Source organism: Cololabis saira, chromosome 8 (assembly GCF_033807715.1).
Source record: "Cololabis saira isolate AMF1-May2022 chromosome 8, fColSai1.1, whole genome shotgun sequence".
Taxonomy (NCBI): Eukaryota; Metazoa; Chordata; class Actinopteri; order Beloniformes; family Belonidae; genus Cololabis; species Cololabis saira.
The window spans coordinates 32,245,199-32,267,398 of NC_084594.1; the positions used below are offsets into that span (position 1 = coordinate 32,245,199).

Here is a 22,200-nt window from a genome sequence, read left to right on the forward strand (position 1 = left end):
GTAAAGTTACTCCTGCTTTAGACGTGTTCAGTGCTCCTCAAAGTAAAGAAAGGATTTGATGAGTATGACATTCAGACCGATGCTGATGCTTTATGCAAATATGATATGAAAGTAACTTTTTGTTGTCCCTTTTTCTCAACAGATTACACTTGTCTTGTCTTTGTTTGGACTACTGTCCCCATAACTAGAAATCAATTTAACATGCATGAAACAGAATATACATTTAGTCCCCATTTGAAAGTGCAAGCTCATAACATTAACAGGAAAGGGTTTCAAGTTATTAAATGGATAGTCTACCTATTTTGAGACATATAACCAAAAACAGTGGGCTGTAAACACTGGGACAGAAAAATGAAATCAAACACAATAACTAATCAAGAGCAGGCGTGTAGTAGGCGTGCACATGGCAAGTTGAACTTTTACAAGCTGCAGGAAGAATGACTCATATGTTGATTAAAACAGACTCCTACACAGCAAACTATGGTGCAACATAAAGTGCAGTGAAACAAAATTGAAAACCTTTTGAGAAACATAAGCTCAGACTATTAAAATATAACTACATGTTTTTATTATTATTTATTTTATTTTTTGCATAACAGAAAAAAGTAAGACCTTGATCCACAGGTGATTGTGTTCAGTCGGGCATCAGTATTTTAGGTGGAATCCTTTAAAAATCTGCTCTTTCCTTTTTCCTCCTGATCCTCTGTGCTGTGTCTTTTGATGAATATTGCCTCTCATATGAATATCTGCAGGATACCATATTTCCTGTAGCACCTCTGATGCTCCCCGTAGAATTAAAAAGTGCTCATTGTTCATGTTTTAGTGCAGAGTTTTTGGGAGGATTTTGCATCTTTTAGCTTTTTTTATCCCAGGGGTATCACAGTCTTCAAGGACTGATTAAGAGCCTGATATTTCTGCAGAAACGCAGCCATGAGAACAGTTCTGGTGGGCTGTGGCCTCAACCTTTTATTCCTAATTAACCACTTTACAAGATGAACTAACAATCGTTTCAAAAATAAGAACGTTTGACGAGCATTATCGTCATATTAGCAGCTAAACTCATCCCAGGCAGTCGCCATGGTAACACTGTAAACAATGCCCATAGACTGTCCAAGCTAGCAACAGTAACTAAGAGGATGGGCCTTACTGATAGATCCCTCACATCATTTTTGTGACATGTCCATGACTGCGTTTACATGCAGTCAATAACCCTTTTAAAACCCGAATATTGGCAATAACCCGAATTTGCGCGGCCATGTAAACACCAATAACCCCTTTGAATAACCCGAATTTGCTCATATTCTGGTTTTTAAAAACCTGAATATTACCCCTGGGTTACTCCTTTTAAAACCCGAATATTCGGTCATGTAAACACCAAACGGAATATCCCCATCAAACGGAACATGAATTTGTTTTCTGCGCATGCTCTTTTTGCAAGGAATCTTGGTCTTTTGAGTCCAGGACGTACTTCTAAACACGGAGAAACGCAAGACCACGCCACACTTTTGGAGTGAGGAGGAGACTAATCATTTTATAAATTTAATGAAGGATATGAACATTTTGGCATTTGTAGACGGTTGAAAGTACCGGGATAGCGAGATTTATAAGAAGGTGAGGGAAAAGTTGCGCGAAGCAGGATTTATACAAACGCCAGACCAGATCAAGCACCGCTGGAAGACGCTAAAAAAGGTGTACTACAGGTGTACTACTTCATGTGGTTATTATAATTCCGCTTCTTGAGAGTCATGTTTGGAATAAAATATCAGATGATTCAAGACCAAGGCTTTTCAAAGTTATGGGGAAAAACTTAGAAATGTACAGTTTTGCGGTGCACAGATGATTTAAAAATGCTGCTGAACTTTTCGGACTTTGGTGGACAAACAGAAAGCCACAACAGGACATTAAAACAATAATTTATCTAAAAGTTCATGAAACTACAGGTGGAAATGTTTCTCCATAGTCAGTGTTCAAGTTATATATCACATTTTAGAGATTATTTTAAAACTACATTTAATTAAGTGGATCTAAATTCAATTATTTTATATTTTAGTATCATGTTTTTGTCTGGTGTCAAGGGCTCAATAAAACATGGTCATCATGAGCAAGTTATATTATAATCGAGGATGGCTTCATTATTTGTGGTTATAAAATTGACCAAGTCAGCCCCTGAGGAGAAAAAAAAGCTTTGTGCATAAGAGACCAGCCCCCTCTTCTGCAAGGGATGCGTGATCTCACGAGCAGTTCAGCTCTTGACGCTGGTTTCTGCTCGCTTGAATCAGATTGATGTTTGACACTTGGGAGTGTAAAAGACTGCTTCACTTGCCTGTAGGGGAGCTGATCTGAGAGCGACCAAGGCAGAGGCGGGAAGACGACTGACTACAGTATGAACAGAGATTAAGAAAAGACTGGGTGCACAATTGTGCTTTGAAGTGGTAGATCAGAGATTCCCCGTACATTACCAGGTCCCTGTAAGTCTGTTCGCTCACCCTGGTCGCTCCAAGAGAGGTTTTTATGGCTTGTGCGCTTTTATTCATCCCTACAGGAAGTCAAAGACATTTTCAGCTCTGCAGTTTTTGGGTGTCAGAGTTTCCTGCCTGTCACAACGTTCTATAACCAAATATTTCAGATTAAATGTGCAGAAGAAGTTGAGTGACTAAGTGATCATGTTGACGTATTTGTGCCTGCAGTTTCTGATTAGGAACATAAAGACAGAAATACTTAAAAGGATCAGTGCGGTACCAGAGGTCAGCTGCCTTCAGTGTAGCTGAGTTTGTAAGTTCAAGTGAACATGAAGGACACACTTGAGCTTTGAGGGATTTCATGCATGTATAATAATTCTGGAGTTAATATAAATGCAAGATGTAGATATGTTTGTATGTACACCACAGTCTGAAACACATCAAAGTAGATTACAAATCCATCACTCATTCCCACAAAACCTCTAGATAACAGAAGTTATATCTGGACTGAAATATCAATTAAAATGACAATCTGGGCTGAAGTAAAAATGTCAACATTTTTGATAAAAAAAGATGCTTAAATGCTTATCAACATTTGGATCTGAATCACTGATATTTTTTAATGGCATACTCTGTTTCCAGTTAGTTTAACCAGTTAGTTTAGAGTCAAGTAAGATACCACTAAGATGCAGACAGTGTTAACTAAATTATTTCAGACATAAACAGAACCATGTCATAATTAATAATGCTTTAACTGCTCCACATTTTAGGAAAACTCCTGAAATGTGTCCACATTTTTTGAAAGGGTTTTCACAAAATAGTTTTGTGACTTTTGTCATTTATCATAAAATATCCGGTAGAAGTGAGCACATTTAATAAAGCAAATGAAGAATGTTAACCTTTATGCACAGAAGGTATGTGTGTGAGAATGGGACCCGCTTACTTTCCAAATGTAAATCTGATTTGATTTTAGACCACATGATCCTTAATTCCTGCACAGTTGCCTCCACTAATATCATCCCTTAAAGAGTGTTTACATCACAACAGATTTGTAATAGATATGAAAGATGAATAACAAAGAAAGTAGAAGTTATTTTCAGTGTTTCATTTAGACATTCAAATCTATATTTAAAACATGTATGAGAAACCAGGGCACCTGGAGAAAAACCCAGTAAAACAATAAAACATACTATAGTGGTCAAAAGTTTGATTCTATTTGAAGATAAAAAAGTTCAGTATATCCTCAGTTCTGATGTTCTTTCTTGTTTTCTTCTGATGCACACATGGAGGAGTGAAGCTTTTCTTGATGTGTTTCCACGTTGAAGGTGCATTTGATCTGGCTTGCTCTGGTCCTGTAAACAGATCCTGTTCTACAGGGGTTTCCTCTAATCGAAGAAACTCTCCTGGTTCAGTGATGTCAGCTGAGATGTTGGATCTCTGAATGTGCATCCTACTTTTATGGTGGTGTTGGTGATGCGCTGGTGTGACAGCTTTCTTGAAACACCTTCATAAAGACGGCTTGGATTATCTCTTGGCATCTTCTCCTGGCTGTGGTTCAGGGAGACCTGGGATGATCTAAGCTTGTTTGTCCGAGATCTAGTTCAGGTTGGAGAGCTTTTCTGATGCAAATATCTCTTTTTTGTGGAGACCGTTTTCCATCTCTTTGGGCCAGTCCCAATACACCCCCTCGCCCTACTTTTTAGCCCTACGCCTAAATTTTGCACGTTCCCGTGAGGGTAGTGGTGTCCGAATTACTCAGTGCATATAGGGGTAGTGGACATAACGAGGGGTAGGGGGTATGAATCTAGCCCTTCAGAGCTAGGGATTTCAGATGCTGACTCGCCGATGGAGGGCAAGAGAAAATTTTCCCAGAATGCTTTCTGTCATCATTTGCAGACTGAATCAAACAAAAAAACATGGTGGACATTTCTAATTTTTAGTGAATAAAATCAATATTTGAGTTAGTTTCTGCATAAAAATGTGTTTTGATTACATTTCTAGCGAGAAATATATATTTTACTTTCGTAATATTCACTCAGTGAATGTACATAATCACTCGCTTGCTCGTTGTTGCGTTGTGCTTTCAGAGAATAAAGGCTGATTTATGGTTCCGCGTTACACCAACACAGAGCCTACGGCGTAGGGTGCGCGTCGCCGCGCGTCGCTGCGTACCCTACGCCTTAGGCTACGCCATACCCTACGCCGTAGGCTCTGCGTCGAAAACATTAGCTTTCATTTCAGCTCATATTTATGGCAAAGTAAAGGATCCAGGGAACCAGTCCCTCACAGGACCCCATTTAGACAATCAACCACACGCGCTCACACTCCCTAATGGCATTTCAGGATCACCGATTAGCCTGACTTGCATGTTTTGGGGCTGGGAGAAGAGGCCGGAGTAGCCAAAAAAAAGCCTTGCAAGCATGGGGAGAAGATGCAAACTTCCCACAGAAGATGAACTAAGAACCCTTATTTTTCCTGGAGAGTGACTCAGTTAACGCTTATCTAAAAAAATATGAAGGCTAACGGGGCATGGTGGCGCAGCTGGTGGTGCAGCCGTCTCACAGCAAGAAGGTCCTGGGTTCAATTCCTGCCGGGGACGCTGTGGGCGCTGAGTGTGTGTTAACTGTACTGAGTACGAGCTTTTAGATCGTAACCATGCAGAGCCGCATCCAGCCACCCACCACACTTTGAAACAGCTGGTCTATTCTCATGACCTGGTGGATGTGTAGAGAAGGATGCAAACAAACTGCAGACAGTACACATGGTCCGACCTGAGAGAAGATAGGATCTCTCTAGCCAGACTTGACCGTTTTTATTGTTTTAAGCACCATTTTAATATTTGTAGGGTTGTAAAATTATGCCAGCTGGTTTTACTGATTATTCTTTGGTTTTATGTTATGTTGATATAAAAGACATTTTACATAAGTGCATACTGGCATTTTAATTCAGTTTTAGCATCAGATAAGGGTTTTAAAGAGGTTCTATTTCATCCCAGCTGACCGCCAGAGGCGGTGCTTTAAGCACTGAATATTCCCCTTCGCGCATGCGCAGTTCGAGTATGTATACCAACAATGTCACCTGTCCCCCCTGGATAACCTGGAGAAGTCGATATTTTCCAGCATCGTCAGAGGATCAGTTCCTTTTCATCTTCTCGCGCGTAGGTTTGCTTTTGGAAGTGTTGAAACCGCATTTAAACAAAATCTAACTTATAGTTCGTCGCTGGTAGTTCCATGACCGTTGTCGGTTGGAGCAGCGGACAATTCGCCCTTCAGGAACTGCAACGGCAAAACTTTCTTCTGAGTTTGTTAGCACGTGGACGCGGTGTGTCCTTTTTGTTCGCCGGTAAGCCGGTGCTGTCACTCCCCTCTAGCCGGAACGGGGTATGTGACTACTGAGTTCTTTGCATTGTTTATTGATACGGTTGCGTTTGCGCACCCAGTTTCTTTATTTCCTTTTTTTATAAATATTTTTTTTATCCCCAATTTTTTACCCATTTCATCACCCAGTGCTCATACCTAGACAGTCCTTGGCATTGTTCCCCTCTGCCAACCCAAGGAGGGCCCTACACTGAGCTCAGGTCTCCTTCTTATCCTGAGGAGTGATGGACCGCTTCTTTTCACCAGACAGGATGAGGAGTCTCCGGCCGAACGTAGCGCGTGGAAGGATCACGTTATTCCGGCCGGATCCTCCCCACCCCATTTGGCGCCCCGGTTGGCCAGAGGGGGCATGTATAGCCCAGGACTGTTGCATGTTTTTGTGAGGGTAGCTCCCATTAGCTACCCAAGGGAACACGGGGAGAACATACAAACTCCACACAGAAAGATCCTTTCGCCAACCCCACCCAGGGTGTGGGCACTGAAGTCATGGGAGAACTAACACGCACTTCAGCGCCCACAGCGTCCCCGGCGGGAATCGAACCCAGGACCTTCTTGCTGTGAGACGGCCGCACTACCTGCTGCGCCACCGTGCCCCCGTTTTTCTTTTCTTCGTTTCTTTATTTCCTGACATTTTTTTCTCATCCGTTGCAGCAGTTGTTCCACTGGGCTTGCTATCGCTGCGCCCTCGGCAGAGTTGGTTGAACAGCTTCCACTTGGATGCACAGGCACAGGAAGCTCAGGTTGTCCCAGCAGTGTCTCCTTGCCCTTGCCCCATGGAGGGACAGGGCCTACATAGAAAGGGGTGTCCATATGGGCTGCATTCCATCTCGCAGGGAGATTGACATCACTGATGCCTGCCCCTCAGGACGGGGTGCTGTGTGGCAGAGCAGGACAGCTCAAGGCCGGTGGTCTGTGGCCGATGGTGCCGAACACAATGTGCTGGAGCTGCGTGCGGTGCAACTGGCTCTACAGCACTTCCTGCCATACCTGAGAGGCAGGCACGTCCTCATAGGGTCAGACAACTACTCGACTGTATATCATATCAACCATCTGCACGGCTGCTGCAGGTGTCGGAGGATCTCCTGACCTGGGCAGCCCCTCGCCTGATCAGCCTACGGGCTGTATATCTACCGGGAGGGCGAAACCACCTGGCAGACTTCCTTTCCCGCCAAAAGCGGGAGTGGGCCTCCACCCGGAGGTGGTGCACACCATCTGGAGCCTCTTCGGCAGAACAGGGGTGGACCTCTTCGCCTCGGAGGTGTCCACCCACTGCCCTCTGTGGTTCTCCTTGGCAGAGACCACCAGCCCTCTAGGCCAGGATGCACTGGCTCATCCGTGGCCAGGGGGTCTCCTATATGCCTTCCCCCCACTTCCTCTGACTCGTCCAGTACTTCAGAGAATCCTTCGGGAGGGTCACAGAATTCTGCTGGTGACCCCCTTCTGGCTGGGAAGGACTTGGTTTCTTCTGCTGCGGTGAACCGTGGCGCCTCCCCAGCAGGAGGGATCTCCTGTCCCAGCTAGGGGGTCGAATCTGGCATCCCAATCCCCAACGCCTCCAACTGTGTGTGTGGCTGCTGGAGGGCCCGAACCACTATTGAGCAGTTGAGTGGACCCTGTTAGATGTACCATCTTGAATGCCAGATCACTATCCACTCGGCTAGAGTACGCCAACAGGTAGAAGTTGTTTTCCGAATGGTGTAGGGGTCGAAGTGAAGATCCGGTACATTGTTCTGTGCCTACTGTCCTTGAATTCCTGCAGTCCCTCCTGGACAAGGCCCGGTCTCCTTATACTCTGAGGGTGTATATGGCGGCTATATCATGTCGACATACAAGGGTTGACAATGGCACAGTAGGGAGCCACAGTCTGGTGTCCCTCTTCCTGAAGGGGGTTCGGAGGTTGCTTCCTCCGAGAGCCCCGAGACCCCCAGCATGGGATCTTCTTCTGGTGCTGGATGCGCTGGGCCGTCCTCCTTTTGAACCCTTGGTACAGGCGCAGCTGAAGTGGGTGTCATGCAAGACCGCATTCCTCCTTGCCATTTCCTTTGCAAAGCGTGTCAGTGAGCTGCACTCCCTGTCTGTTAGTGATTTGTGTCTGAAGTGGAACTCTGATGGCTCGGGGGTTACTCTGTGGCCGAACCCGGCATTCCTCCCTAAGGGTCTGTCGCGCTCTCACCTCAACCAGCCTATACGGCTTGCGCGGTTTGACTCTCCGCCGGGAGAGAGGGAGGCTGAGCTGGAACTGTTGTGCCCAGTACGGGCCCTGAGAGCCTACATTGCAGCTACCGCATGCATTCGGCTGTCGGAGCAGCTCTTCTTGTGTATGGGGGCCCTAACAAGGGTTGTGCTCTCTCTGCACAGCGTCTGTCCCACTATGTTGTAGATGTCATCCGCCATGCGTATGGGGCGAGTAACCATCACCTGCCACCTGGTGTGAGGTGCCACTCCACCAGGAGCGTCTCCACATCCTGGGCGGCCCTGAGAGGAGTTTCCGGCGCGAAGGGGAATATTCAGTGCTTAAAGCACCGCCTCTGGCGGTCATTTGGGATTCATAGAACTGTAGTTACATTTGTAACTTTCGTTTTATGTTATTTTGGACTGTTTTTAGACAGAGGAAATCTGATTTTACATGTCTTAGGCAGTGGTGGGACCATGGCAAAGTAGAGTTGAAGCTTGTGTCAGCAGCATACACTCAATGTCACACATGATGCCTGTCGATCTAGGACAGACCTGGAGACTGATATAGTGGAACTAGAAGCAATAAGTGAGTCCACAGGAAATCAGGGATATATTGAAATCCTCAAGTCTAAAAAAATGGCTTTAGCCAACCTGCTAGACGTTAAAGGTACAGGGTGCACTGGTCCGTCCCGGGTTCAGAACATCTCGGAGATGGATGCTCCCTCTAGTTTTTTCTTTGGCCTGGAAAAAAAGCATGGACAGAAGAAAGGAATCCACTCATTGGTTTCTCACAGGGCAGGAGCTGGCTGAGCCTGGCCAGATAAGGAGGAGAGCTCTTGAGTTTTACTCATCCCTCTATACAAGTATGAGGAGAATGAAGCACTGTTTGAGGGGTTCTGCAGTGAACTGCCTCAGGTCTCTAAAGAAGCCAAATCACAGCTGTAGAGTATGCAGGGATGGAGGGATCCTGAATAGACGGGCTGACGGTCAAGTTTTTTAAAGCATTCTGGAACATTTTAGCAACTGATCTTTTAGATGTTTTTAATGAAAGTCTGGCCTCAGGTTCTCTGCCTATGTCCTGCCGTAGGCCGTTGTGGCTCTCCTGCCAAAAAAAGGCAATTTGCAGGATATAAAAAACTGCCGCCCTGTGTCTCTCTTATGTGCGGATTACAAAATTCTGTCCAAGGCTGAGAGAAACTATGGAGCAGGTCATCCACCGGGATCAGACCTACTCTGTGCCTGGCAGGGCCATGGTAGACAATGTCTAACTAATTCAGGATGTTTTGGAGGTCTCCAGCTCATTGGGGATAGATACTGGTCTCATTTTGTTAGATCAGGAAAAGGCATTTGTATGGTGGCCGAGACCCGCCATTACTGCAAATTAAAGAAACGCTGCAAATAAAATAAACGCTGCAAATATAAAGAAACCCTGCTGCAAATAAAATAAACGCGGCTGCAAATAAAATAAAAAAACGACGCAAATAAAAAAGCCACAATGGAAGTGAATTACCGGGGACTATTTTTGCCGATGCACCGGTGTTTTTTACGTGAGAGGAGAAGAAGAAGACGAAGAGGACGTAGGTGAAAAGTCTGTTGACAAAAGTAGTGGTTCCAATTTTTTTTTTGTATAAATGTCTTTATTGAGGGCATTAAAAAAAAAAGAAATAAGATTTACAATAACAATATAATTATCAATATTTCCCCCCCTTTTTTTTACTTTTCATAACATCAATTAAACCAAAATAAATAGATAATAATAATAATAATAATTTTAAAAAAAACAAAAAAAAAACACAACAGCACACCCTCTCCCCTTCCCTCCCTCATATGGTTAATAGATTACATCATTCAAAATCATTTAACATATGTCTATCAATACTAGAACAAAACTGAATAATAAATTAAATAATCAAGTCCTGTGTAAACACATTCATTAATATGGTTGATGATTCCGATCATTAGTCCATTAAAAGCAAAAAAATCCAAAAAAGGTCCCCAAATAAGGTCAAAGTCTCTAGTTTTTTTTCTAACGGAATACAATATTTTTTCTGGAGTACTATGTGATCCAAGTTCATTGATCCACTGTTTGGGTGCGGGGGGGTTTTCTCATTTCCAGTTTTTTAAAATAAAATTTTTTGCCGCGGTGCCTGCAAGCAGAATGAAATACTTTTTTATAAGTCATACTTAATGAACTGATATCTCCCAGTATCCAGACTTTAGGATCAAGAATATGGGATTTTAATGTCAGAAAATGCTTTGATCACGTATTTCCAGAAAGCATCTATAATAGGACAGTTCCAGAGCATATGAAGTAGATTTCCAGTATTTATTTTGCATCTTTGGCACATGGCAGAGACCGCACTATTACATTTATTTAATCTATAGGGAGTGTAGTAAATTTGATGTAAAATATTGAATTGAATTTTCTTTTCAGAACATAATCAACCCTCCATGGTCCCCAGTGTCCTCTCCTGCAACTCCGAAAGAAAGCACAGAGGTAATTTATATTTATACAGTGATAAATTAGATGTACCTGGTATGATGATGGAGATGTGGGTGTGTATGATAGACTAGTCATGTGTGTAATCAACATGTGTATCCATCTTATCTATCTCAGAACACTTTGGAAGAGGCCAGCACATCAACAGCCCCAAGCCGTGCCACTTCAAATGCCTCAAACACCACAGCATCAGCTGGAAGGGCCTCCAACCCACCACCAAGTGGAGCTTCTTCAAAGCGGGCATCAGGTCCACTTCCATCCCCATCTCCCAAAAAAAAGAGAAGAAACCCTCTGCTGGACTTCCTTATGGAGGAGTCTGCAAAGGAACAGCGACGGCATGAGGAGAGTGCGGCAAAAATGGACAGGTTGTTAAGCTTGTTTGAGAAATTTGTCGACAATATTCCTGACAAGCAGTAGTAGCACGCAGACACACATACCTACACTGCAAACATTGTTCTTTTGTTCTAAGTTATTTCTGTTCATATGTGCATATTCTTGGTTATGTTAGTATCATATTTCAGGAAATACAGTTGTATATAATTACTGTGCAATATTGTGGACTGCGCAATAAAAACAATAACCACTATGTGGACTTTGTAATTTGATAGGAAACAGCACCTTCCCTTTCTTGTTTTGTGTGCAATGTTTACATTTTATTTTATTTTTTTTAAGAATGCACATAAATAGTGTGACAGTCTGACCCCCCCTGTCACTGTTACATGGCCAGAGCAACAGGCCAGAGTAATGGGACGCTGTGCCTTTAAGAGGAGATGCAAGGCTGAACACTAATGTGACACTAATGAGGCCTATTTGGGCCATACCAACTGGAGGATAGTCTGGATCACAGAGGGATACTGGACTTCTATGAAGAGGAATCATATGGATCATGGAGGGATTCTGGACTTTCATGGAGGAATACTGGATGTTATAGAAAAGACTGAGTACAACGAAAATGACATGAAATGAATAATTCTACAGTGCTGTTGTGAATGAACTATGCTGAACTATTCTGACACCCCTCTCTATGTGGACCTCATGTGGGCCTGTCAATGTGGGTGGAGCCAGGGCATCTTTAAAAGACAGACAGAGATGGCAGCTCACTGTCAAGAGTGAACTGCTGTCTGTGCTGGTGTCCGGGCGTGTCTTTGTTCTCTGAGGAGGTGATTATTTGAATGCATTCTGTTTGTTTGTTTGATGGTTTGATCTAGATCTTTTGTTTGGTTAAATGATTTTGGTTTATTTGAAAAGCCTGATTTTTGAAATGGAAAGCTAAGACTAAGAGCTAATGAATATAATGTGCTATTTAATACTTATAATAAATACGTATATATATAATAATTTAATATAATATAAATATATTATGTATTTAAAATGAGTGATTATAAATAGATTAAAAATAGCTTAAAATGAATTTGATTTACATTATGTACAGTATATTATTATGAAGTTAAAATGATTTTTATGTTATATTTTCAGATTTTGGTCCTCTTTTGTATTGTTCACATACTATCACTTGGGGGAATAAAACCATTGTAAACCTTGCCCACTTGCGTGCCTTGCCATCTTTATGTTTTAAACCCATACCTGAGCCAGGGGTTTGACATTTGGTGGCAGTGGTGGGATGGCAGGCCGCAAGGGTTATTCATACAAACCGGGCAGAGGTAGAGCTCGTAGTGGTTTACGATCCCAAGTGGCAGATGTGACAAAGCAAGAGGGGACTGAAGATGGGGCCATCGGAGGTGCCATGGCGTTGGCGTTCGACGAGGAGGCCACTGCGGAGGACGTCGAGTGGAACACGGAGGCGGAGGAGGACGTCGAGTGGAACACGGAGGTGGAGGAGGAAGCTGCACATTCTGTGGATATAGGAGGTGCTAGGAGCAAGATCCGAAGAGGACATGGAAGGGTTAGGCCGTCTGAGGAGCCACCGTGGCCAGGTGAACCGTCACTGGCTAGCATGTTCAAAGACTTTCTGCTGGGGCAGCAACAAAGAGAAGCTGTCCTTGTTCGTGAGCTCCAGCAGCTGAAATCTGCAATTACAGCGCCTAGCGCTACGCAAGCACCCTCCCAACCGGCCCATGTGGGTGAAGCTAGCCCCAATGCTAACCCTACAACTAGCCATGCTCTCCATGTGCCATCGCCCGCACTCAGGGCCCGGCTGCCACTTAACACTTCGACCGCCGAGCATCCATCTTCGCTGCCAATAGCTTCTTCGCAGCCTGTAGCCCACAGCGACCTGCCCATGCGTCAAGGCCCAAAGATGCTTCCTTTTCAACAAGGTGAAGACATTGAGAACTTTCTTGTTCGCTTTGAGCGTATCGCTCGCACTTGGGGCTGGCCGCCAGCTGAATGGGCCTGCAGGCTTGTTCCTCTTTTAACAGGGAAAGCCCTCGATGCCTACTCCTCAATGGAGGAGGATGCTTCCAACATCTATTCTAACCTTAAAGAAGCCCTCCTTGCCAAGTTTGACATCTCTCCCGAGACATACAGACTTCAGTTTCGTTCAACTCATATTCCCCCTGGTGAATCTCCTAAGGAGACTTACACCCGACTTAAAGGTCTTTACCGCAGATGGGTTAAGCCCGAGCAGCGGTCCAAAGGTGACATTGCAGAGGTTTTCATTCTTGAGCAGTTCCTTCGTATGGTGCCTATTGACTTGAAGACTTGGATCAAAGAACATGAGCCAGATGATGGGCTTACTGCAGCCAAACTTGCTGGGCAGTATCTCAACGCCCGTAAAGGCCTGAGGCCGCCGAGACAACAGAAAGGGGTAGCGTCCCAAGAAGCAGCTGACCCGCCACCGAGAGGAGACCGCAAAGTGAGTGGTCAAGTGGGTGGTCAAGCCACCGTAGCGGAGACGAGGAGTGTCTCCAAGTCGGGTCCAGTGAAAGAGTTGATCTGCTACCACTGTCAACAGCCAGGGCACTGGGCTGCAGTCTGCCCCCTGAAAGGTCCTAAGCTGTCCGGCCTCTGTCATGTGCCTCACCCATCTGTTCCAGCGTCAGTCATGGCACCACCCCTTGTGCCCAATCCTGAATCTGAGCTTGAATCTGACACTGAGCCGATCATGATGCCAGCTCGTGTCAATGGTCAACATGTGCAAGCACTGCTTGACACCGGTAGCTCTATGACCCTCCTTAACAAGTCCTTTGTTTCTCTTGGCACTCTTGATTACCGGCATGCCACAGCTATCCAGTGTGTTCATGGAGATCAGAGGCCATATCCCGTGACAGATGTGACTATTGTCGTTGAAGACCAGGCTTTCTTGCTCCGTGTTGGGGTTCTTGACAACCTGCCCCATGACATGATCTTGGGCCGAGACTTGCCCGTTCTCAATGATCTTATAAGTCAAGCCCACCGGCAGCGAGGGAGGTCTGGTGCAACCACAGCCATACAAGAGGCTTATCCTGTACTTACCCGGTCTCAGAAAGCCCAGCCAGGGCTGGAGCCGCTTCCTGACTTGGACCCCTCCCTATGCCAGGGTGGACGGAGTGGTCCCCAGAAGAGTAAGCGCCAGCGCCGCCTGGAGAAGATGCGTGGTACTCCACTGTTAGGTGATCTTCCTGATATGAAGCCTGATGAGGAGTGGCAGGTACCTGAAGACATCGGAGAGCTCCAGAAGGCTGACGCCTCGCTAGCACCATTACTGGCAAAGCTAAACAATGCCAATGATACAGTACAACACAACCAGAGTGAGAAGTATCTCTTGGAGGAGGGAGTCTTATATTTGGCTGATCAGCCAGAGAACCGCTTGGTCGTCCCTACAGTTTGCCGGTCGCTGGTTCTTCACCTGGCTCATTCCATCCCCTGGGCTGGTCATCTTGGACAGGACAAGACTCTTGCTCGAGTCAAAGCTCGTTTCTTTTGGCCCTTGATGGCCAAAGATGTTATAGAATATTGTCAGACTTGTCCCCAGTGCCAGAAAACGTCTCCCAAACGTCCTAAGAGAGCTCCGCTGCTACCTCTTCCTCTCATTGATGTTCCTTTTCGGAGGATTGCAATGGACATTGTTGGTCCACTAGAGAAGAGCAGTACTGGCCAGGAATATATCCTTGTTCTATGTGACTATGCAACCAGGTTTCCTGAGGCCTTCGCTCTGAGGAGCGTCAAGACACCCAAAATCATCAGCTGCCTTGTCCAGTTCTTTTCTAGAGTTGGTATTCCTGATGAGATAATCACTGACCAGGGAACCAATTTCACCTCAAAGCTTATGAAGCAGCTCCACCAACAGCTTGGCATTACCGGCATTCGCACCACTCCTTATCATCCACAAACTGATGGATTAGTGGAACGTTTTAATGACACCTTGAAGTCCATGCTGCGAAAGTTTGTAGATGACACTGGTCGGGACTGGGATAAATGGCTCCCCTTTGTCCTCTTTGCCTATCGAGAGGTACCTCAAGCGTCTACTGGCTTTTCGCCATTCGAGCTCCTTTATGGGTTCCCTGTTCAAGGACCCTTGGACCTCCTGAAGAAATCTTGGGAGTGCAAGCAACCCACACCCCAAGGTGTTCTTTCGTATGTGCTGCAGATGCGTGACAGGCTAGAGCAGTACAGAACCGAGGCCAGGAGAAATCTTGGAAAGGCTCAGCTGAAACAGAAAACCTGGTATGACCAGAAGGCACGACACAGGCTGCTACAGCCAGGTCAAAAAGTGTTGCTGTTGCTTCCAACCTCCAGCAGCAAGTTGCTTGCCCAGTGGCAAGGTCCCTTTTCGGTGCTTAGGCAAGTCGGACCGGTGACATATGAGGTTTCACACCCTGACAAAGGAAAGGAATCACAAGTGTACCACATTAACCTCCTTAAGGAATGGAAGGACAGAACGTGCTCTGTGGAAGGAACTGAGGATGGAGAATGCTCTGAGGAAGGAATGGACATCCAGGCCAGTCAATCACCTACTCCGGAACGGGAGGGACAAGTGGAAAAGGTGATGCTGGCACGAGAAGTGGAAATGGAGGATTCCGTGGAAGAGACTGATCTGTCCATGCTCACAACTGCACAGCAACCTGATGTGAGTCACCTGTCTGCACATTCTGCCCATGAATTCTTGCAGGTGTGTGGGGAGTTCCCAGACCTGTTCAGTGGACAGCCTGGGAAAACGGACCTAATAGAGCATGTGATTCATTTGAAAACCTGCACACCTATCCGCCAACGTCCTTACAGAGTCCCTGAGCGAATGGTGGAGCCCCTCAACAATGAGATTCAAACCATGCTGGATTTAGGAGTGATCGAACCTTCCAACAGTGAGTGGTGTAATCCCATTGTTCTTGTTCCTAAGAAAGACAATACTATAAGACTCTGTAATGACCTACGCAAAGTAAATGCAGTTTCAAAGTTCGATGCTTATCCTATGCCACGAATTGATGAACTTCTTGAGAAACTGGGCAAAGCTGTTTTTATTACCACCCTTGACCTATGTAAGGGATATTGGCAAGTGCCCTTAGAGAAGGAGTCAAGGGAGTACACAGCCTTTCGTGGTCCAAAGGGGCTCTATCAATACACTGTCATGCCGTTTGGGCTTCACGGGGCCCCTGCCACATTTCAGCGGTTAATGGACCAAGCTCTTCAGGGGTGTGGCCAGTTTTGTGCTGCTTATCTGGATGACGTGGTGGTCTTCAGCACTTCCTGGGAAAACCATCTTTCCCACCTACGTCAGGTCCTGCAGCGGATCCATTCCGCTGGGCTCACACTGAATTCCCAGAAATGTGAGTGGGCCAAACGAGAAGTTTGTTACCTCGGGTACCATCTTGGTAACGGGCAAATACGTCCGCAGGTGGACAAAGTGAAGGCCATCAGAGACAGTCCTAGACCGCGGACAAAGAAACAGGTCCGGTCATTCTTGGGTCTCTCTGGGTGGTACAGGCGATTTGTCCCCCACTTCTCCACCATCACCGCCCCTCTGGTCAATCTGACTACTAAAAACTCCCCTAATCCAGTGAAATGGACCGAAGAATGTGAAACTGCCTTCACAAATCTCAAAGCTCTCTTGTGCTCTTCCCCTGTCTTGCAAAGTCCTGACTTTAACCAGAGATTCCTTGTTCAAGTTGATGCCTCGGGAGTGGGCCTTGGAGCCATACTAGCACAAGGACAGGAGGGTGAAGAGCAACCACTTCTCTATTTGAGCCGTAAATTGCAGCCGAGAGAAACTAGGTACTCGGCCATTGAGAAAGAATGTCTTGCCATTAAGTGGGCATTGGACAGTCTTCGCTATTATCTTCTCGGAAGGACCTTTGATCTGGAAACCGACCACCGTGCATTGAGCTGGATCAATTCCATGAAGGATAAAAACTCTCGTGTCACAAGATGGTATCTGGCGCTACAGCCATATTGTTTCAATATCACACACAGAGCTGGGAAAACTAATCTCCTAGCTGACTACCTGTCTCGTCTCCCTGAACTTGCCGTCGCTGGGGAGGAGGGAGGTAATGTGACAGTCTGACCCCCCCTGTCACTGTTACATGGCCAGAGCAACAGGCCAGAGTAATGGGACGCTGTGCCTTTAAGAGGAGATGCAAGGCTGAACACTAATGTGACACTAATGAGGCCTATTTGGGCCATACCAACTGGAGGATAGTCTGGATCACAGAGGGATACTGGACTTCTATGAAGAGGAATCATATGGATCATGGAGGGATTCTGGACTTTCATGGAGGAATACTGGATGTTATAGAAAAGACTGAGTACAACGAAAATGACATGAAATGAATAATTCTACAGTGCTGTTGTGAATGAACTATGCTGAACTATTCTGACACCCCTCTCTATGTGGACCTCATGTGGGCCTGTCAATGTGGGTGGAGCCAGGGCATCTTTAAAAGACAGACAGAGATGGCAGCTCACTGTCAAGAGTGAACTGCTGTCTGTGCTGGTGTCCGGGCGTGTCTTTGTTCTCTGAGGAGGTGATTATTTGAATGCATTCTGTTTGTTTGTTTGATGGTTTGATCTAGATCTTTTGTTTGGTTAAATGATTTTGGTTTATTTGAAAAGCCTGATTTTTGAAATGGAAAGCTAAGACTAAGAGCTAATGAATATAATGTGCTATTTAATACTTATAATAAATACGTATATATATATATATATAATAATTTAATATAATATAAATATATTATGTATTTAAAATGAGTGATTATAAATAGATTAAAAATAGCTTAAAATGAATTTGATTTACATTATGTACAGTATATTATTATGAAGTTAAAATGGTTTTTATGTTATATTTTCAGATTTTGGTCCTCTTTTGTATTGTTCACATACTATCACTTGGGGGAATAAAACCATTGTAAACCTTGCCCACTTGCGTGCCTTGCCATCTTTATGTTTTAAACCCATACCTGAGCCAGGGGTTTGACAAATAGTTTCAAGCCATATTATTGTACTCTGAATACAATTGCAATAGATTCAAGTTTGATTTAGGAAAATAAACAGCCTTTTTTTTACTGCAGATTCTCTCACTGTCCTCATTTTACTTGTGATCTCGTTGTACAATTTATAATTTGAGACAATACCTTACTTTGAGAAACTCCAGAAGAGAAAAACTGTTGTGTAACAAGTTTTATTAGACATTTAAAAAAGTATTTCAAAGTGAGTGAAACCACACAAGTACAAAACTATTTACAGATATGTGTCAACTCTGCACGATATGAGCAAAACGTGCAATGGCACTCTTCAATATCGCAATGAACTTGTTTTAATAGATTCCCTGCTTTCCTTCAAACACTGAATAACCGATCACAGTTGAATACAAAAAAGTATTTTTGAACTTGCATATATCAAACAAAACCCACATAACAGAACATTAATTTACACGCTATATATATGTGTATATATATATATATATATATATATATTAATTTCCCTGCTCTCAACCTGGAGATGGGGATCAATGCCAGTATTTACAAGTTCAGGCAGAATGCCTAATGGCCTTCCTGGGTGAGCAGGGCAGCAAGTCTCTCTTGTGGCACTCCCGGACCTCTCGTCTTGGGCAAGGCCCTCACGTGGAGCGTGTGGGTCAAGGATGTCCTGAGCAACATCTGCGTCTGGCTCCAGCATGTCGCCATTGTCCAGGCACACATTGTGCAGAAAAGCACATGTTGCGATCACGAGTGGTGCAAAGGTTGGCCTAACCTCCAAGGCCTCGAATCCGAATGGAGGTGGAAGTTCAGGTATCATGTACATGTGGGCTTCATCGCGGTGATTGCGGACAGCTGTACTGTGTAGATCCACCGATGCAGCTGTTAGGTAAACTGGCGATTACAAACTGGCAATAAGAGTGTTAGTAAGTTTAGATGTGTGTTTCTCTGTGGCCCTGAGATGGTCCCTGTCCAGCTCTTGGTGTTTTCCATCTTTCTCAACTTTACATTTTCACATACAGTATGTAATGTGCAGATGAAGCACTAGATGTCAGTGTTGGATCACCACTACACACTAAACTACACTTTGCACTTTTGCTGAAAGCATTAGTGAACCCACTCATCCTTTACAATGAACTGACAAAACTGCAAATGTATTCTTACTTGTTATGAGGCTTAAGGCTTTTTCTCCCACTATGGGAGTTTTTACCTGCCATTGTTTATGTAATAATTGCTCAGGGGTTTATGTTTATGTTCATGTTCTGGATCTCTGGAAAGCGTCTAGAGACAACATCTGTTGTATTAGATGCTATAAAAAATTCTTACATTTTATTTGACAATATGGTACTGTAAACTAAACAAATCTGACCTGATTTGACATTTGGCAGCAGGAAAACTACCCTAAACATTATTTTATCCTGAAATCATATGACTTGTCCTTTTTAAAAAACCAAAAAAAGCTAAATTGCTTCAAAATGAAAATACATTAAAATGTTATAGTTTGCTTTCATTTAGGCAAAATACCATTGCATACTGAGATTGTTTCGGGTAAAATGTGACCAGTGTTTACTTTGATGGATTTTAGATCTCCCTTTACAACGAAGGACATGGCTGTTTTATGCCATCTTCAACCTGTGAAACTACATATCCTGTTTGTTTAAATTTTTCATGCGGAACTGGTGACAGTGTTCAAATGGAAACTCTGACTGTCACAAGAATTGTCTGTTCCCACTGCATTAACCTACAGTAGGTTCTTGTAGAGACTGACTTGAAACAGTAAAATAGTAAAAAAAACATAGGACTTATCATGTATGATTCAGAAGTCACCCAGAGGTCGGAGGAGGCCTTGATACAGATACAAGATCTGTACTTCTGACTTTCTAAAATATTTATTTAGGATTAATTATAGCCTAGCGGTTACAGAGGCTTCAAGCCCCCTAGGATGGTTACAGAGGCGGGTTTCAATTGCTAATAGTCTACCACACTTGATGTTTGTGTTTTGTTTTTTGGATTATTTTTCTTTCCAGTTTGAAATCCTTTGCATATTTACAGTTGCTTCCATGTAATGACTTTACACCCACAACGCATGGAGAAAATTATTTTATGAGTCTCTAGTACAGTATGACATCCTTTTCAACACACACTTTCAAAAGCATATTGGTGCTTTATCATGAGTCGCTTCGCATTAGCACCGATATGTGGAGTCAGTTACATGGAGGTAGGTACAGTGTGTGCTCATGAAGTCAGTAACTAATTTCATGACACCATTTTTTCCAGTCACTCACAAGAGCCTGGATGACATCATGCATCACCTAAACTCCAGCGCTTGCTGCCTTGATACTCTGCCAACAGGGTTTTTTGGAAGTATTGCTCATAGTATGGCCTCAGAGCTCCTAGACAATTTAAATATGTCTCTGTTTCAGGTATCTTTGGACCAAACTTAACCTCAGTGCCTTGGGGGAATGGGGTTTTACTTTTGTAATTCTCAGTTAGGTTTTTGGGGGGTTCACCTCTTGTGTTTCTGTTTACAGGCTGATCAGCCACTTTTTAAGTTTTTCCTTTTTGGCTCATTTGGCAGGTCAGTTTATTTGTTTTGTTTATTATTTGCACAGTGAGAGGTGAGAGGAGCTTTTATGCTCCTCACAAATGGAACAGCTCCTAGAATGCATCAGGGCTGCTGAAACTCTCCCTTGTGGGCTCTAAAACCTGAGGGATCTCCATAAGAACGCTCCTCCTGACTGAACAAAGGTGCTGACATCATGGTACAAAATCAGTGTACTGAGTGAACCGGAACACACCGAAAATGTAAGTATTACCAGGTTAAGAACACTAGTTTAGCATATTAGAACATTGAGAAATATCAACAAACACTGGCACACAGCAGGGGATGCTGGGAGGAAAAACAATTGCTTTAATCAGTCTCCAACGTCTTTAATAGTAGATCTCAGCAGGTTTAGGTCAAATTAACATTTTCTAAGCTGAGAATTTGCATCACATCAGCAGTTAATTCAGCTAGATTTCTTGTCAGCAGGGTTTAGTGGTTCAGATTAAAACCCTACTAGGATTAACTATCTAATGAATTGAGAGCTGAACAGAATGCATACAAGAAATGTTGGACCTATTTTGATTAAATTTGGCAAATCAAATCATCATGCAAGCTGAATTTTTAGGATGACAATTGAATTATTGAGTTCTGTCATCCGATTATCAGACAATTATTTTGATTAAGTCTTTTTGTTTAGTTATTAGCTACGATCAGCAATTCTGCCTATATAAACTGCTTTTAAGCAGAACTCATAACCTCATAACCTCCACCTGAGCAAATTTGGTAGCTGGGATTCAGCCCTGTCACCCTGCATATAATGAAGCAGGTACATAAATCAGGGATATATGGATGTTGACACTATGTTCTCAAAGAGAACCTTTATTTTGAAGAGAAAAAGCTCAACCATAGCCGAGAGAAGACACTGACCAATCAGAAGCAAAGGGTTTTTTTTTTTTATTTTAATTTTTTTTCTGTCCCCATTATGAAAAAAACAAAACAAAAATGAAACAAAAAACAAAGAAAACGATGAATGTTAACAAAATCTTTATTATTTATTATAAGACAAAATTAAGGATTTATTTTAAACGATTTAGAAGAAAATTGTAATTCTTTTTTTTTATATTTTTTTATTAACATTATTTCTCATTACAGCATGTTTGTGCATCAAGTACTGTAATACAAGTTTGTGCAAAGAATACCTGTTTTATAATTTAAGAAAAAGCAAAAACAAAAGAAAACAAATAAAATCAACAAAATAGGAAATAAAACAAATTAAAAAAATAAACAAATAAAAAATTGCATGTACATATGAGAACACATGCCAGCATATGCTTCCAAGAAAAAAGAAAGAAGGAAAAAGACAAATAATAAAATAATTCTGAACACAATAAGGAAACACATCTAACATATATCTAGACAGGATAACAATTACTTCAGTCAAATAATGTAGAAGGCACTTATTAAAAATAACAGGTCACAAACATGTCAGATGCAAGAAGGATTATTGACACACACAAAAACAACACTTCCCATCCCACCCGTCACCCACCTCCCTTGTATGGCTCTCTATTACCTTTCATTCATATACCTACACAGTCTACATACACCTACACATCCACACACAAATGTACTTATAAATCTACATACTGCAATACTAATGAAGATCTAATAATATTATCTGTGTAGTACAGAGTCTAAAGATGGATTTGGTCCAGGAAGAGTCATCCCACCGTGGTCAACTATGTCCAGAGAAGGCAGAATATCCATAGGCCCCCCAAATTTTCTGGAAGGTTCCAGG

The 22,200-nt window shown here is 43.5% G+C and overlaps 1 protein-coding gene across 1 annotated transcript in view; it reads left to right on the plus strand.

Annotated features, from left to right (window-relative positions):
• Nucleotides 1-22,200, plus strand: part of fam219aa (family with sequence similarity 219 member Aa) — a 46,995-nt gene that overhangs the window by 3,144 nt on the left and 21,651 nt on the right. Inside the window, exon 2 of the mRNA XM_061727796.1 lies at nt 20,470-20,662. The gene's annotated coding sequence lies outside the window, so the exon portion shown is untranslated. The remainder of the gene's footprint in view (nt 1-20,469; nt 20,663-22,200) is intronic.